Genomic DNA, 16,558 nt, shown 5'->3' with positions numbered 1-16,558 from the left:
TTACCGTCTTCCAGATAGCACTTTTAATAAGTTAACTAGACTGTAACCTTCCGGATATTATGAGGGTCCGGAAACCCCCCCGCCCCAGAATTCTGCAACTCCTCACTAAAAGAGCGTACAGAAATTGAGTTCGCGAGTTTGATACAGAAATACTATTTGAGACAATTCTAAAAATATATAGATTTATTTAAGAGCCGACATACAGTTAACAGCTGATGAGTCAATCGCGACTTTAACAGTTCAAAATACTATTAGCTTACATTTCTTATTCTCAGAGATCCTTATTCTCAAATCTTAACTTCGTACATTTTTACATTTCTTATTATTTCTAATCCAGAATATCCACCAAAATCAAATAAGTGTACCCTTTTTGATCCCTGAGCCTCAAAGAATTAAAAACTTACAGAGCCTGCCTCTGAAGTTGAGAATCGCTTGCCCTTTCCAACAACTTCTGACGTTCCATCTGAAAAGCTCTATATTTATACCTTTTTTTAGTGGTTTATCCTTTGACGTTTTCTGCTGATGTAAGCTAATTATCTCTAGTCGTTCTCTATTGAATTCTTTCCATTCTTACTGTCAATTCAGCTGCCAACTCTCAGAATCCTGTCTGTTGTTTAGGTGTTCAAAACGTATCATAAAAAACGGTTATAACTTATGTATCGATTTGATGCCATTCAATTCTAAAATCACCCAGCTGTTTGGAAGCAGACGTTGTGACTCCTATGTGTTCCAAGTTCAATACAAACACAATGTGATTGCTTGGTGTCATCTATTGAAGTCATATTTTCAAAGTCTTCTGCAGGTACTTATGTAAGTATGTAAATTGAAAACACTTCAACCAGGGTGTTTCTTTTCCTAGCCATCTTAGTTGGTTATATTACTGACTTATGTTTCCTGTCTTTCATTTACATAAGAACATAAGAAGTAGGAGCAGGAGTAGGCCATACGGCCCCTCGGGCCTGCTCCGCCATTCAATAGAATCATGGCTGATCCGAACCTAGACTCACGTCCACTTCCCTGCCCGCTCCCCGTAACCCCTAATTCCCTTATCAGCTAGGAAACTGTCTATCTCCGTTTTAAATTTATTTAATGTTGCAGCTTCCACAGCTCTCTGAGGTAGCAAATTCCATAGATTTACCACCCTCTGAGTGAAGAAGTTTCTCCTCATCTCAGTTTTGAAAGGGCAGCCCCTTATTCTAAGATTATGCCCCCTAGTTCTAGTCTCACCCATCAGTGGAAACATCCTCCCCGCATCCACCCGATCAAGCCCCCTCACAATCTTATGTTTCGATAAGATCGCCTCTCATTCTTCTGAATTCCAATGAGTAGAGGCCCAACCTACTCAACCTTTCCTTATAAGTCAACCCCCTCACCTCCGGAATCAACCAAGTGAACCTTCTCTGAACTGCCTCGAGAGCAAGTATATCTTTCCTTAAATATGGAAACCAAAACTGTATGCAATATTCCAGGTGTGGCCTCACCAGTACCCTATATAACTGAAGCAAGACTTCCCTGCTTTTATACTCCATCCCCCTTGCAATAAAAGCCAAGATTCCATTGGCCTTCCTGATCACCTGCTGTACCTGCATACTAACCTTCTGTGTTTCATGTACCAGGACCCCCAGATCCCTTTGTACTGTAGCACTTTGCAGTTTATCTCCATTTAGATAATAACTTGCTCTTTGATTTTTTTCTGCCAAAGTGCATAACCTCACACTTTCCAACATTATATTCCATCTGCCAAATTTCTGCCCACTCACTTAGCCTGTCTATGTCCTTTTGCAGGGTTTTTACGTTCTCCTCACTCACTGCTTTCCCTCCTATCTTTGTATCATCGGCAAACTTGGATATGTTGCACTTGGTCCCCTCCTCCAAATCGTTAATATAGATTGTAAAGAGTTGGGGTCCCAGCACTGACCCCTGCGGAACACCACTAGTTACTGATTGCCAACCCGAGAATGAACCATTTATCCCAACTCTCTGTTTTCTGTTAGATAGCCAATCTTCCACCCATGCCAGTATATTACCCCCAATCCCGTGATTTTTTAACTTGTGCAGTAATCTTTTGTGTGGCACCTTGTCAAATGCCTTTTGGAAGTCCAAATACACCACGTCCACTGGTTCCCCTTTATCCACCCTGTTTGTTACATCCTCAAAGAATTCAAGCAAATTTGTCAAACAGGACCTCCCCTCCATAAAACCATGTTGACTCTGCCCGATCAAATTACGCTTATCCAAATGTCCTGTTACTGCTTCCTTAATAATGGACTCCAACATTTTACCAACCACAGATGTTAGGCTAACTGGTCTATAGTTTCCAGCCTTTTGTCTACTTCCCTTTTTAAATAAGGGCATTACATTAGCAGTTTTCCAATCTGCTGGGACCTTTCCTGAATCCAGGGAATTTTGGAAAATTACCACCAATGCATCCGCAATCCCCACCGCTACTTCTCTCAAGACCCTAGGATGTAAGCCATCAGGCCCAGGGGATTTATCTGCTTTAAGTCCCATTATCTTACCGAGTACCATCTCCTTAGTGCTTTTAATCGTGTTTAGCTCCTCCCCCCTATAGCCCCCTGTTTGAACAGTGTTGGGATATTTTTAGTGTCCTCTACTGTAAAGACTGATACAAAATATTTGTTCAGCGTTTTTGCCATCTCCATGTTCCCCACTACTAATTTCCTGGTCTCGTCCTCTAAGGGACCAACATTCACTTTAGCCACTCTTTTTCTTTTTATATAACTGTAGAAACTCTTGCTATCTGTTTTTATATTTTTTGCTAGTTTACTTTCATAATCTATCTTCCCTTTCTTAATTAATCTTTTAGTTATTCTTTGCTGGCTTTTAAATGCTTCCCAATCTTCTATCCTCCCACTAGATTTGGCTACTTTATATGCCCTTGTTTTCAGTCGGATACTATCCTTTATTACTTTACTTAGCCACGGATGGCTGTCTTTTCTTTTACGCCCCTTTTTCCTCAGTGGAATATATTTTTCTTGAAAGTTGTGAAATATCTCCTTGAATGTACACCACTGCTCATGTACCGTCTTACACCTTAAACTATTTTCCCAGTCCACTTTAGTCAACTCTGCTCTCATACCTTCATAGTCTCCTTTATTTAAGCATAGTACGCTGGTTTGAGATCCAACTCTCTCACCTTCCAACTGAATTTGGAATTCAACCATGTTATGGTCACTCATTCCAAGGGGATCCTTTACTATGACATTTTTTTATTAATCCTGTCTCATTACACAGGACCAGATCTAAGATTGCCTGCCCCCTGGTTGGTTTAGTAACATACTGCTCAAGGAACCCGTCCCTAATGCACTCTATGAACACTTCCTCAAGGCTGCCCTGCCCAATTTGATTTGTCCAGTCAATATGAAAGTTAAAATCTCCCATGATTATAGCTGTTCCCTTATTACAAGCCCCAACTATTTTCTGATTTATACTCCGACCAATAGAGTTGCAACTGTTAGGAGGCCTATAGACTACGCCCACTAGTGACTTTTTCCCCTTATTATTCCTTATCTCCACCCAAACCGTTTCACTATCCTGATCCTTTGACCCAATATCATTTCTCAATGTTGCAGTGATTCCATCCTTTATTAACACAGCCACCCCACCTCCCTTTCCTTCCTGTCTGTCCTTCCTAATAGTCAAATACCCCTGGATGTTTAATTCCCAGTCATGGTCACCCTGCAGCCATGTCTCCGTAATGGCCACCAGATCATACCCATGTGTAGTTATTTGTACCGTCAACTCGTCTATTTTGTTATGAATGCTGCGTGCATTCAGATAAAGAACTTTTAAATATGTTTTGTGACAATTTATTCTTGCTTTTACCCCCTTTACTACTTTACCCCTTTATCATTATATTCTGTCCCTTCCTGACACGCTCTGGTTTTTAATTCCCCCACTGCTACCTTGCTCTATTGCCTTCTCCGCTGACATTTTTATTTTTCGCTCTCTTGAAACCTCCCCCCCACTAATTAGTTTAAGCCCTCTCTACAGCCCTAGTTATTCGATTCGCCAGGATTCTAGTCCCAGCACTGGCCAAGTGAAGTCCGTCCCAACGGAACAGCTCTCTCCTGTCCCAGTACTGGTGCCAAGAAGCAAAACCCATTTCTCCCACACCAGTCTTTGAGCCATGCATTTAACTCTCTGACTTTATTTACCCCAGCCAAATTTGCTCATGGCTGAGGTAGTAATCCAGAGATTATTACCCTTGTGGTTCTGCTTTTTAATTTGGCCCCTAGCTGCTCATACTCCCTCAGCAGAACCTCTTTCATTGGCACCAACATGGATCACGACAACTGGATCCTCCCCCTCCCACTCCAAGTTTCTCTCCAGCCCAGAGGAGATGTCCTTAACCCTGGCACCGGGCAGGCAACACAACCTTCGGTACTCTCGCTTTCGGCTGCAAAGAACCCTATCTATCCCCCTAATGATACTATCCCCTACCACTGCAACATTTCTTTTAACTCTCCCCACTTGAATGGCCCCTTGTTCCACGGTGCTGTGGCCAGGTTGCTCATCCTCCCTGCAGTCGCCGTTCCCGTCCTCACAGGGAGTAAGAGCCTCGAACCTGTTGGACAAGAGCAAGGGCTGCGGCTCCTCCAACACTACCTCCTGGATCCCCGTACCTGCCTCACTCATAGTCACACCCTCCTGTCCCTGACCACGGACAACATCTGAATTAGTTAATCTAATTGGTGTGACTACTTCCTGGAACACAGAGTCCAGGTAACTCACCCCCTCCCTGATGTGTCGCAGTGTTTGAAGCTCGGACTACAGCTCATCGACACGGAGCCGGAGTTCCTCGAGCAGCCAGCACTTACTGTAACATGTGGTCACTGTGAACATCAATGGTGTCCACCAGCTCCCACATATTGCAGCAGTAACACATCACCTGCTCTCCCATTCTATGTAATTAATTAAATTTATTAATATTATTTTTAAATACCCTCTGCCCCGATTCTAGATGATGAATATCACACCTCTATTTAATTGAACTTACCAACTTATAAAGGTTTAAAAGGGAAGGAAAAGTACTCACCAACCAGCCAATCACCTACCAGCTTGGCTGTGATGTCACTTTTGAATCCTGACCTCCCTTTGGAATGTTGCCTGTGGGGCCTGTTTAGGCTGCCTCACCTCGCTGCTCTAACTCGACTCAACACCCGCTGCTGCTCCCGACTGTCTCGACTGGGCGTCGCCTCACTGCTCCGCCTCCTCGATGTCTGCGAATCCTGAGGCTGCTGCGAAACTGTGTTTCCGGCCTGTGTCCACTTCCAGCTCTCGCCCAACTCTGATCGAAGTTACTTTTATCAAAGGCACATGGTTTTTTAATATTCTGTGTTTCTGTTCGAAGTGTCAGTTTTTAACACTTTACTTGGGCATTGCTATTGTGTTGTTTCCAATGTTCAGACATAGAGGAACCTCCAACCCTTTGCTTCAATAGGGCCATTGTCTTAGTATTAACAATCAATTCCCATTTCAAAAGCTTGTGTGGTGTTTACAGCTTGTGTTAACAACTGATCTTATCTCAAAAGCCTGTGTTCTGTTTGCAGCTTGTGTCGTTGAGGCTTTTAGATTTTTAAACCCAGTTTTCATGTTTTAATAAAGTCAAAATTCCATTCATAGGATGGTGTATCTCTTGGAATATGGTTATTTCCTTTACACACCCCTCTTGACCAAAAAATGAGCTGGAACATCTAGACAGAGTTTGGTCAATATTCCTCATGAGGTTACAATAGCATATTAATTTCACGAGATGCACAATCATGTGCTACATGAAAATTCCTTTGAAGTCATCCTAGGACAATGTTTTGCCTTATTTTAAATTGAACACAATTTAAAAGGATGATAAGTACATAGTCATGCAATGAGCGAAACAACATGTACTTAGAATGTCCAATCGGCAGATGTACATTCCATAGAGGTGAGTTATTCATACGAGTCAAGGAGACGTCAGTTGAAACTAGTTGAAGCTTGACACGCTGTTCCTTCGATCCGGCATGTGTGCAGATGTGTGTTGTCATAAAGGCCTTGCCAGGCACTCAGTTGATTCCTTCTTTATCCGCGGTGTCTTCCTCCTTCGCTGAAGTAACTCGTTGATCTTTCCTTGTTTCGGTTGTTGCTTTTCTCAAATCCAATTCCTGATGCATTGCGAAGCAACGTGTGGAAGGGCCGGCGACACCGTCTGACTGACCGTCATCAGTAATTCAATCGCATCCATTTCCTGTGTCGTGCTCTAAGCTGGGTCTTGAAAGACAGTGTACGACTGCAACTTGTAATATTCCTCCTTTTCGGTATCCTGCAGGACATCTTTTGAGATTGTCTATGGAGACAGTTTTAAGAATATGCTTGCCATTCGGCTGGTTAATATGTATTTGAACTGTTCTTTCGTTAATAACAGAATGTATTTGAACAGGTTTTTTCTACTTCGGTCTTAAACCAGGTTTTTGCTCGAACTTCTTTTCCTGTACCCATTCTCCTACTATGGGTTGCCATGCTTTATTTGTCAATTTTTTTATGCCTATTTGCTTCCCTTATCCTCTGATCAATTCGCTGAATCTCCTCTGTTACTTTTTTAAAATCTAACTCTCACTGTCAGGTCAAGGACTCAGAGTGTGTAGAGGCAAAAAAAGAACTATGGGTAAGCTGTGTATGCATCTCAAACCCATACATCAAATAATATGGAGTTTTAGGGGACACTGTCCCTGATGCAGATGTGGGCACATTATTGAGTGATAGCTGCACCTCCGGAATGATGGTGGTCCACTTATTCCCCCTGATTCTCAACAGTTTGACCAATAGCTTTTTTACTTCCTGGTTTTTACGTTCCACCAGCCCCGCTGATTGTGGATGACGTGGCGTGCTGTGCTCTAAGCCAATGCCCCTTTGTTCACAGTAGTCTTTGAAGACCTTAGATACAAAGGCTTCGCCTTTATCGGAGTGTAAGATTTTGGGTGCACCAGCTACAGTAATTATATCAGAAATAGCCCTGGCGAGTGCGTTTTCCAAAATAGTTTTTCTGGGGACCAGCCAGTAGAAGGAAGTGCATCCATCTACACAAACGAGAACATATCTATATCCCAAAGATGGGGAAAGTGGTCCAATAAAGTCAATAAAGAATTTTTCCATTGGCTCATCAGCTTTCACAGGAGCCAATGGTGGTGGCTTAATTAATGATGACTTAGTGGTTAAATAGCATGGCTCACAATTTGCCACGTATGTTTTACAGGCCTTAAGCATGCCTGGCCACCAATATAAGGGGGTCAATTTGCAGAATGTTGTTCTGGCACCACAATGTGCTTGACTTATGCCCTCGTGAGCTTCTTTTACAAGCTGTTCTCGTTTGTGTCTTGGGGGTACCTCTCAGTTTCCTTTGGGCAGCTTAACTAGTACAATACCCGTAGGGGTTTCCGAGTAAAAGTACTTTGGTGGAAATCCTGGTGGATTCTCTTTTGTCGGCTCTAATAGCTGAATCAGTTCCTCATCCTGATTAGCTGCCCGCTCAGCCCTAGTGATTACACTAACATTGGCAGACCCCTCTCGAGGGGGTGTCATGCAGACTGAATGTTTCGCTTGTTCGTCTGCAAGGCTGTTTCCTTTTGAATGTACTGTCCCAGTGGTATGCCCGTTTACATGAATCACCTGACAATTCTTTTTCTCCATTCTCGAACGGAGAATATCTTCCCACAGTGTGGATTTAATAAGGTCTGCTTTCTCTAAAGCATGCCGTAATGCTGCGGCTTCAGCATGCTGTCTTATGGCCAAGGGGTATAGACAGTAATTCTTCTGGCTAAAAAGAATAGGAATCTCAAAGTCCCATTATTGATACAAGTTTTATATTCCAGATTTGTTTAATTGAATTGAAATTCCCCAGCTGCCATCGTGGGATTTGAACTCATGTCTCCAGATCATTAGTCCAGGCCTCTGGGTTACTACTCTAGTAACATGACCACTATGCTACCATACCTGTAAACTGAATGACCAATCAGTATGCTTTGGTGGTGTTAGTTGAGGGATAAATGTTGGCCACTGCACCGACAGGGCTTCCCTAGTGCCATAGGATCTGACGAGTAAGAAGGGGCCTCAGTTTAAGACAAAGTTAGAGGACAGCAGTGGAGAGATTGGACCCCATTACACCCATTTTTCAGACACAGAGCGAGGGCAAAAAGCGCCAATTTCACGTGGCTATGTCACACACCTGAAATACACTTGAAGTACGTCTGACACCATGTTGGCTGGTGCAATGTATAGGCATTAGGCCCTTGCATAAGTAAATTAAAATAGGAGCAGACATTTTTCTCCTAGCTCCACGGCAATACTGCAGGCCATTGCCAACCCATGCTCGCCCCCTCACGTTCTCCTCCCCATTTCCATAGGACTTAACCGAGCCGCTATCAGCGACGCAATTGGCCCAAATAGACGTCCACAGCTCACCAGCGTTATGTCGATGAAGCTCGAGACCCAATTTCAGGTATCTGGCCATTTGGCCCTTCGAGCCTGCTCCGCCATTCAATAAGTTCATGGCTGATCTTCTACCTCAACTCCACCTTCCCGCACTATACCCATATCCCTTGATTCCCTTAATATTCAAAAATCTATTGATCTCTGTCTTGAATATACCAGTGGTGTGGTGGAGGGAGCAATGGAAAGCAAGGAGTAGCCCAATGTTAGAGAAGTAAAGGATACATGCAGGTACATAAAACTGTGGCAGATCACTAACACAAGATGCTCAATTGGTCTCTGACTCATTTAAGTTAGCCATCCCCCCGGGATAATGTAGTTGGAGCATCTGAACAGCACTTCAGTCTCAATGCAGAACTGGAATGGTGCTGAAGATGATGCCATCTTTAAAATAAAAAAAAGCAGGCACTTCTGCCACTTGCCCTCCAGCACTCGACATTGGTGCCTCCAATGCAGAATGGGGCAAGGCAATAGATATTTTGAAAGTAAAGGATTTTGAAGTCAACTGACAGAGGGATAGGAATCCAGTGGAGCTTGGAGAGGAGGGGAGTAGTTCAAGTGGAACATTTGTGTGAACAAGGATGCATACTAAGGCATTTTGAATGAGTTGTGACTTGCGGAAGGTTGACATGGGAAGGCCAGCTAAGAGTTTATTGGGGAAGTCAAACCTTGAGATGATTAAGACATGAACTAGAGTTTTGGCAGAATTGGAAATGGCTAAGAATATGGCAAAGTAAGTTTAGCCCACAGCCCTCACACTGGTGTGTCCAATGCCTGCTATCCCTGTGCTCCATGCCACCCTACACTGCACCATGCCTACTGTCTCGCATATCAGAAAAGTGCCCACCACAAAACTGACAACCAGGAACCTACACTGGCTGCTGACACCTAATAATATGGCTCTGGTGCTCCCATTGAGAGATGTGCCCAAAGTGCTAGTAATTATGCAAATGTTCATCACATCTTAATTGATGAGGTCAACCCACTTGTGAAGAGACATTCAAAGCACCTCACAGTATCAGCACTTGGGCCATATTATCTGCTCCCTGATCTGAATATGGTTAATATTTTTTGCTATTTTGAAGGAAAGAATGTGCATTACTAAAGCAGTTACTGTTCCTCAAGATTGCTGATTGTAGAGCAGCAGAATTGTATTCCACCACAATCTGTAACCTCATGGCCCGGCATATCCCTCACTCTACCGTTACCACCAAGCCAGTGGACCAAACCTGGTTCAATAAGGAGTGTAGAAGAGCATGCCAAGATCAGCACTAGGCATACCTAAACATGAGGTGCCAACCTGGGGAAGCTGCAATACAGGACTACATGCATGCTAAAAAGCGGAAGCAGCATGGATAGACAGGGCTAAGCGATCCCACAATCAACGGATCAGAACAAAGCTCTGCAGTCCTGCCACATCCAGTCGTGAATGGTGGTGGACCATTAAACAACTAACGGGAGAAGGAGGCTCCATGAATATCCTCATCCTCAATGATGGTGAAGCCCTGCATGTGAGTGTAAAAGACAAGGCTGAAGCATTTGCAAACATCTTCAGCCAGAAGTGCCAAGTGGATGCTCCATATCGGCCTGCTCCTGAGGTCCCCACCATCACAGAAGCCAGTCTTCAGCCAATTCAATTCACTCCACGTGATATCAAGAAACAGCTGAGCGCACTGGATACAGCAAAGGCTATGGGCCCCGACAACATCCTGTTTTGTGCTGAAGACTTGTGCTCCAGAACTAGCCGCGCCGCTAGCCAAGTTGTTTCAGTACAGCTACAACACTGGCATCTATCCAACAATGTGGAAAACTGCCCAGGTATGTCCTGTCCACAAAAAGCAGGACAAATCCAATCCGGCTAATTACCGCCTCATCAATCTACTCTCAATCATCAGTAAAGTGATGGAACGTGTCATCGACAGTACTATCAAGCAGCACTTACTCACCAATAACCTGCTCACTGATGCCCAGTTTGGGTTCCGCCAAGATCACTCGGCTCCTGACCTCATTACAGCTTCGATCCAAACATGGACAAAGGAGCTAAATTCCATGGGTGAGGTGAGAGTTACTGCCCTTGACATCAAGGCAGCATTTGACCGAGTGTGGCATCAAGGAGCCCTAGTAAAACAGAAATCAATGGGAATCAGGGGGGGGGGAACGCTCCACTGGCTGGAGTCATACCTAACACAAAGGAAGATGGTTGTGGTGGTTGAAGGTCAATCATAACAGCCCCAGGACATCACTGCAGGAGTTCCTCAGGGCAGTGTCGTTGGCCCAACCATCTTCAGCTGCTTCATCAATGACCTTCCCTCCAACATAAGGTCAGAAATGGGGATGTTTGCTGATGACTGCACAGTGTCCAGCGCCATTGACAACTCATCAGATAATGAAGCAGTCCATGCCCGCATGCAACAAAACCTGGACGACGTTCAGGCTTGGGCTGATAAGTGGCAGGTAACATTCACGCCACAGAAGTGCCAGGCAATGACTATCTCCAACAAGCGAGAGTCTAACCACCTCTCCTTGACATTCAACGGCATTACCATTGCCAATTCCCCCACCATCAACATCCTGGAGGTCACCATTGACCAGAAACTTAAGTGGACCAGCCACAAAAATACTGTGGCAACAAGAGCAGGTCAGAGGCTAGGTATTCTGTGGCGAGTGTCTCACCTCCTTACTCCCCAAAACCTTTCCACCATCTACAAGGCACAAGTAACGAGTGTGATGGAATATTCTCCACTTGCCTGGATAAGTGCAGCTCCAACAACACTCAAGAAGCTAGACACCATCCAGTGCAAAGCAGCGCGCTTGACTGGCACCCCATCCACAATCTTAAACATTCACTCCCTCCACCACCGGCATACCGTGGCTGCAGTGTGTACCATCTACAAGATGCACTGCAGCAACTCGCCAAGGCTTCTTCGGCAGCACCTCCCAAACCCGTGACCTGTACCACCTAGAAGGACAAGGGCAGCAGGCGCATGGGAACACCACCACCTCCAAGTTCCCCTCCAAGTCACACACCATCCTAACTTAGAAGTATATCGCCAATCCTTCATCGCCGTTGGGTCAAAATCCTGGAACTTCCTACCTAACAGCACTGTGGGAGTACCTTCACCACACGGACGGCAGTGGTTCAAGAAGGTGGCTCACCACCACCTTCTCAAGGGCAATTAGGGATGGGCAATAAATGCTGGCCTTGCCAGCGACGTCCACATCCCATAAAAAATGAATTTAAAAAAAACACGGACTGCAGTGGTTCAGGAAAGTGGCTCACCACCACTTTCTCAAGGGCAACTAGGGATGGGCAATAAATGCTGGTCTTGCCAGTGATGCCCACATCCCATAAACAAATAAAAAAAATATAGTGCAATTCTAACCACTGGGTTCAGACTCAGATGGTATGAATGTGAATCTGAAGCACAGAAGAAAATTGAGCCAGTGTGCAACTGAACATGAAAGCTGAAATCTACTACACTGCTTCACTCATATGTTCTAGATTTAAAGTGGGATACCTTATAAAATACCACACAAACTGAACAACTGGACTACATCGTAACTTGCTTTGATTTCACTGTCATTTATTTCTACAAAGCACAAAGTACCTATTTTTACATAGATTGTATCCACAATCCCTTCCCATCCAGTCCAATATTTGTGGACAAAAAGCTTACTGGTAGGGAGAATCCATGTGACATATTCTGTTGCATAGTTTCACAAAACCTTGTTTTTAGAGCAATGAGTCCACCAATGGGTAATTAATGTCAAATTAGCCCCCTGTTATGATCCTTGTAACAAAAAGAATGTAGGAAAATTTAAGGACATGTAACGTGTTTCATATTTATCCCATCACATTTGTCTTATTTCTAGTAACACACATAGGATAACACCTTGGGATGTTTTACTACATTAAAGGTGCTATATAAATGCAAGTTAGTGTTGTTGTAAATATGTATTATTATTTTTCTTTTCAACATATTTGATACATCAATCAAACAGTCACCATTTGTTGCCATACACTTTCTTTTCTTTGGCAGGTTACTGACAGAACGCAGCTATGGCGTGCCATATTACTGTGAAGAAATACTTAGAAGTCTCTATTTTAGCGATCTCATACTCCTGGAAGCATTAGAGGAAGAAGACGAAGATGAAAGTGATGCTGTACTTTCTTTCAACAGAAATAAGATCTTTCTGCACAGTGAATCAAATCTGCAAAGAAGGGGAACAAGAAAAAAAAGCAAGTCTGTAGGGTACATAGAATAGAATCATAGAATCTTAAAAAGGCTCTTTGGTCTGTCGTGCCTGTGCCAGCTCTGTGAAAGAGTTGTCCTATTTAGCCACACACCCCAGCTTTCTTTCCCATAACCCTGCAAGTTAGTCCTCTTCAATTGCATGGCAATTGCCTTTTGAAAATTTTTATGGAATCTGCTTCCACCACCCTTTCAGGTAGTGTGTTCCAGATCTTAACAACCCTCTGTGTGATAAAGTTTCTTCTTATTTCCCCTCTAGTTCTGTTGCCAATTATTTAAAATCTATGACCTTTGGTTACCGAACCACTTGTCACAGTTTCTCCCTACTTGCTCCATCAAGCCCCCTCATCATTTTGAATATCACTATTAAGTTTCCCCTTAACCTCTGTTCTAAGGAAAACAACCCCAGCTTCTCCAATCTATCCACATAACTGAACTCCCTCATTCCTGGTATCATCCTGGTAAACCTCCTCTGTACTCTCACCCCAAGGCCTTTACATCCTTCCTAAAGTGTGGTGCCCAGAATTGTACACGATTCTCCAGCTGATGCCTAACCAGTGATTTGTAAAGGTTTTGCGTGACTTCCTTGCTTTTTGTATTCAATGCCCCTATTTACAAAGCCAAGTATCCCATACACTTTTATAACTGCCTTATCAACTTGCCATGTCACCTTCAAAGACTAGTGAATATGCACTCCCAGGTTCCTCTGCTCTTGCACCCCCACCCCCACCCCCGTCAAAATAGTACCATTTAGATTATACTGCCTCTCCATGTTGTTTCTCCCAAAATGCAATATTTCATACTTATCCACATTAAATTGCATCTGCCATGTGCCTGCCCTTTTCACCAATCTGTATATGTCCTGCTGAAGTCTGCTACTATCCTCCTCACTATTTACTCCATTAGCAAATTTTTTATCATCCTTAAACTTCAAAATTGTACTCAAGTCCAGGTCATTGATATAAAACAAAAAATGCAATGGTCCTAATAGCGACCCCTGGGGGACCCTAATGTATACTTCTCTCCAGTCAGAAAAACATCCGTTCACCACTACTTTCTGCCTTTTATTCCTTAGCCAATTACGTACCCAAGTTACCACCTTCCCTTTAATTCCATGAGCTATTTTATGAATAAGTCTGTTATTCTGGTACTTGATCAAATGTCTTTTGAAAGTTCATATATACAATATCTACTGCACAACCTTCATCAACCCTCTCTGTTACTTCATCAAGGAACTCAATCAGTTTATTCAGACATGATTTGCCCTTAACAAATCTGTGCTGGCTGTCCCTTATTAACCCATACGTCTCCAAGTGAGAATTAATTTTGTCCTTGACAATGGTCTCTGGTAGTTTTCTCGTCACTGATGTTAGACTGACTGGCCTGTAGTTACCAGGTTTATCCCTCTCCCCTTTTTTGAATAGGGGTGTAACATTTGCAATCCTCCAGTCCTCTGGCATCACTCCCATATCGAAGTCAGATTGAAAGATTGTGGTCAGAGCTTCTGTTATCTCCTCTCGTGCTTCCCTCAGTAACCTGGACCAGATGACTTGTTAACTTTGATTACTGCCAACCTATTTAGCACCTCCCTTCTATCTATTTTTAACATATCCACTATCTCTACTTCCTCCTCCTCTACTGCAATATTAACTTCATCCTCTTCTTTTGTGAAGACAGATACAAAGTGCTAATTCAGTACCTCAGTCATGCCTTCTGCCTCCACAAAAAGATTTCCTTAATCGTTCTTTTCATTCCTTTAACTATCTTTTACTTTTTAAATGTTTATAGAAGATTTTTTATATGCTTATAAAATAATTTGGGGTTCACTTTTATGTTTATTTTGATATGTTCAACTGAACAAAATACAAGATTACCTCTTTGCAAAGTATGCACAGAGAAAATATTGCATAGGAAGTTGTTGAATATGATTATTTGTTCGCAGTGGTTAAAATGGAACTTGGTCTTTAATGCAGTGGAAATTCTTTTGACCTGAGATTTTCCAGCTGCTTCACCCAGTCTTTATTGTGAGAATCCCAAATATCTTCCAGGACCTGGATCCTTCCCTCTACCTGTTTACCACAAGAATATTAAATAAAAGTTCTAATAATTTTTAAAAATCCTTTAGTAATGAATAGGAAACTGGATAATCCCCTATCTGCCATTAGATGAATTTTAACAGGAAAAATGCTTATTTCCCCCAGTTATACAGATAATTAAATTTATGCTGAGAGATATATGGGCCCCAGAGGAGACCACGGATTCTCCTGGAGAAGATTACAATGTAATGAAGGGCATTGCACCAATGTATGCAGCATATGTTCTGTTTCCCTTTTACTTTGTTCTTTTTTGGGGAGCGGGGGTGGTTTCACTTTAAATTGCTTTTTTCTTATTTTTCTTCCATTATTTCTTTATTTTACAACTTTTTTTCTTAAATATTCTCTCTTCTGCTACAACAGGATCAAAGTGTGAAGTAATACATTTTGGTAGAAAGAATGAGGAGAGGACATATAAACTAAAGGGTACAATCCTGAAGTGGGTGCACGAACAGAGACCTGGGGGTATATGTGCACAAATCGTTGAAGGTGGCAGGGCAGGTTGAGAAAGCAGTTAAAAAGGCTTACGGGATCCTGGGCTTCATGAATAGAGGTATAGAGTACAAAAGTGTGGAAATTATAATGCACCTGTATAAAACACTGGTTCGGCCCCAACTGGAGTACTGTGTTCAATTCTGGGCACCACACTTTAGGAAGGATGTGAAGGCCTTAGAGAGAAAAGATTTATGAGAGTGATTCCAGGAATGAGGGACTTCAGTTACATTGATAGACTGGAGAAGCTAGGGTTGTTCTCCTTAGAGCAGAGAAGATTGAGAGGAGATTTGATAGAGGTGTTCAAAATTGTGAGGGGTCTGGACAGAGTAGATAGAGAGAAACTGTTCCCATTGGCAGAAGGGCCGAGAACCAGAGGGCACAGATTTAAGGTGATTGACAAAAGAACCAAAGGCAACATAAGAAAAATCTTTTTTTACACAGCGAGTGGTTAAGATCTGGAATGCACTGCCTGATAGGGTGGTGGAGGTAGACTCAATCACGGTTTTCAAAAGGGAGTTGGATAAGTATCTGAAGGAAAGAAATTTGCAGGGCTACAGGGAACGGGCAGGGGAATGGGACTAGCTGAAGTGCTCTTGAAGAGAGCCAGCACGGGCTCGACGGGCCGAATGGCCTTCTTCCGTGCTGTAACCATTCTATGATTCTAAGGAGTGAAAAAGTGTCAGTTTGGCTCGGTTGATCACATTCTGGCCTCTGAGTCAGAAGTATTGAGGGTTCAGAAATAACAACAGAAAATGCTGGAAAAACTCAGCAGGCCAGGCAACATCCGTGGAGAAAAAAGAGTCAACGTTTCGGGTCAAATCCTTTGTCAAGACTGGAAAAGCACAGGAAATAAAATAGATTAAAAGGCCGGGCTGGGAGAGAACAAAAGAGAAGTGAAGAGACATTAAGAGGTATTCAAAACGAGACGAGATGGTGCTAGGACTAGTAAAGACAAAAGACGGCTCTAGTCCCTTCTTCAGAACTGGTAAAAGTTTGAGATGTAACAGATTTTAAGCAGGTGCAGAGGCAGGGAAAGGTGGGGGGGAAGGGAGGAAGGAACTGAAGGGACAGTCTTTGCTACAATGCAAGGCAGCTGCCGCCTGATAAAATGAGGGAGAGGGGTTATAGTCTGAAATTGTTGAACTCAATGTTGAGTCCAGAAGGCTGTAAAGTGCCTAACTGAAAGATAAGATGCTGTTCCTCACGCTAGAAATTGGTCCTCCGTTCTTATCTACA

At 43.1% G+C, this 16,558-nt stretch overlaps 1 long non-coding RNA gene across 1 annotated transcript in view; it reads left to right on the top strand.

Annotated features, from left to right (window-relative positions):
• Positions 1 to 12,727, top strand: part of LOC147120453 (uncharacterized) — a 39,968-nt gene extending 27,241 nt beyond the window's left edge. The window contains exon 3 of the long non-coding RNA XR_015078195.1: positions 12,522 to 12,727. This is a non-coding gene — a long non-coding RNA (uncharacterized LOC147120453). The remainder of the gene's footprint in view (positions 1 to 12,521) is intronic.
• The last annotated feature ends 3,831 nt before the right edge of the window (positions 12,728 to 16,558 follow it).

The sequence above is a fragment of the Somniosus microcephalus genome, chromosome 4, assembly GCF_052327205.1.
Source record: "Somniosus microcephalus isolate GS21.2 chromosome 4, FLI_Smic_1.0, whole genome shotgun sequence".
Taxonomy (NCBI): Eukaryota; Metazoa; Chordata; class Chondrichthyes; order Squaliformes; family Somniosidae; genus Somniosus; species Somniosus microcephalus.
The sequence above is the reverse complement of the archived record's forward strand: the minus strand, read 5'-3'. Positions and strand labels throughout refer to the sequence as shown.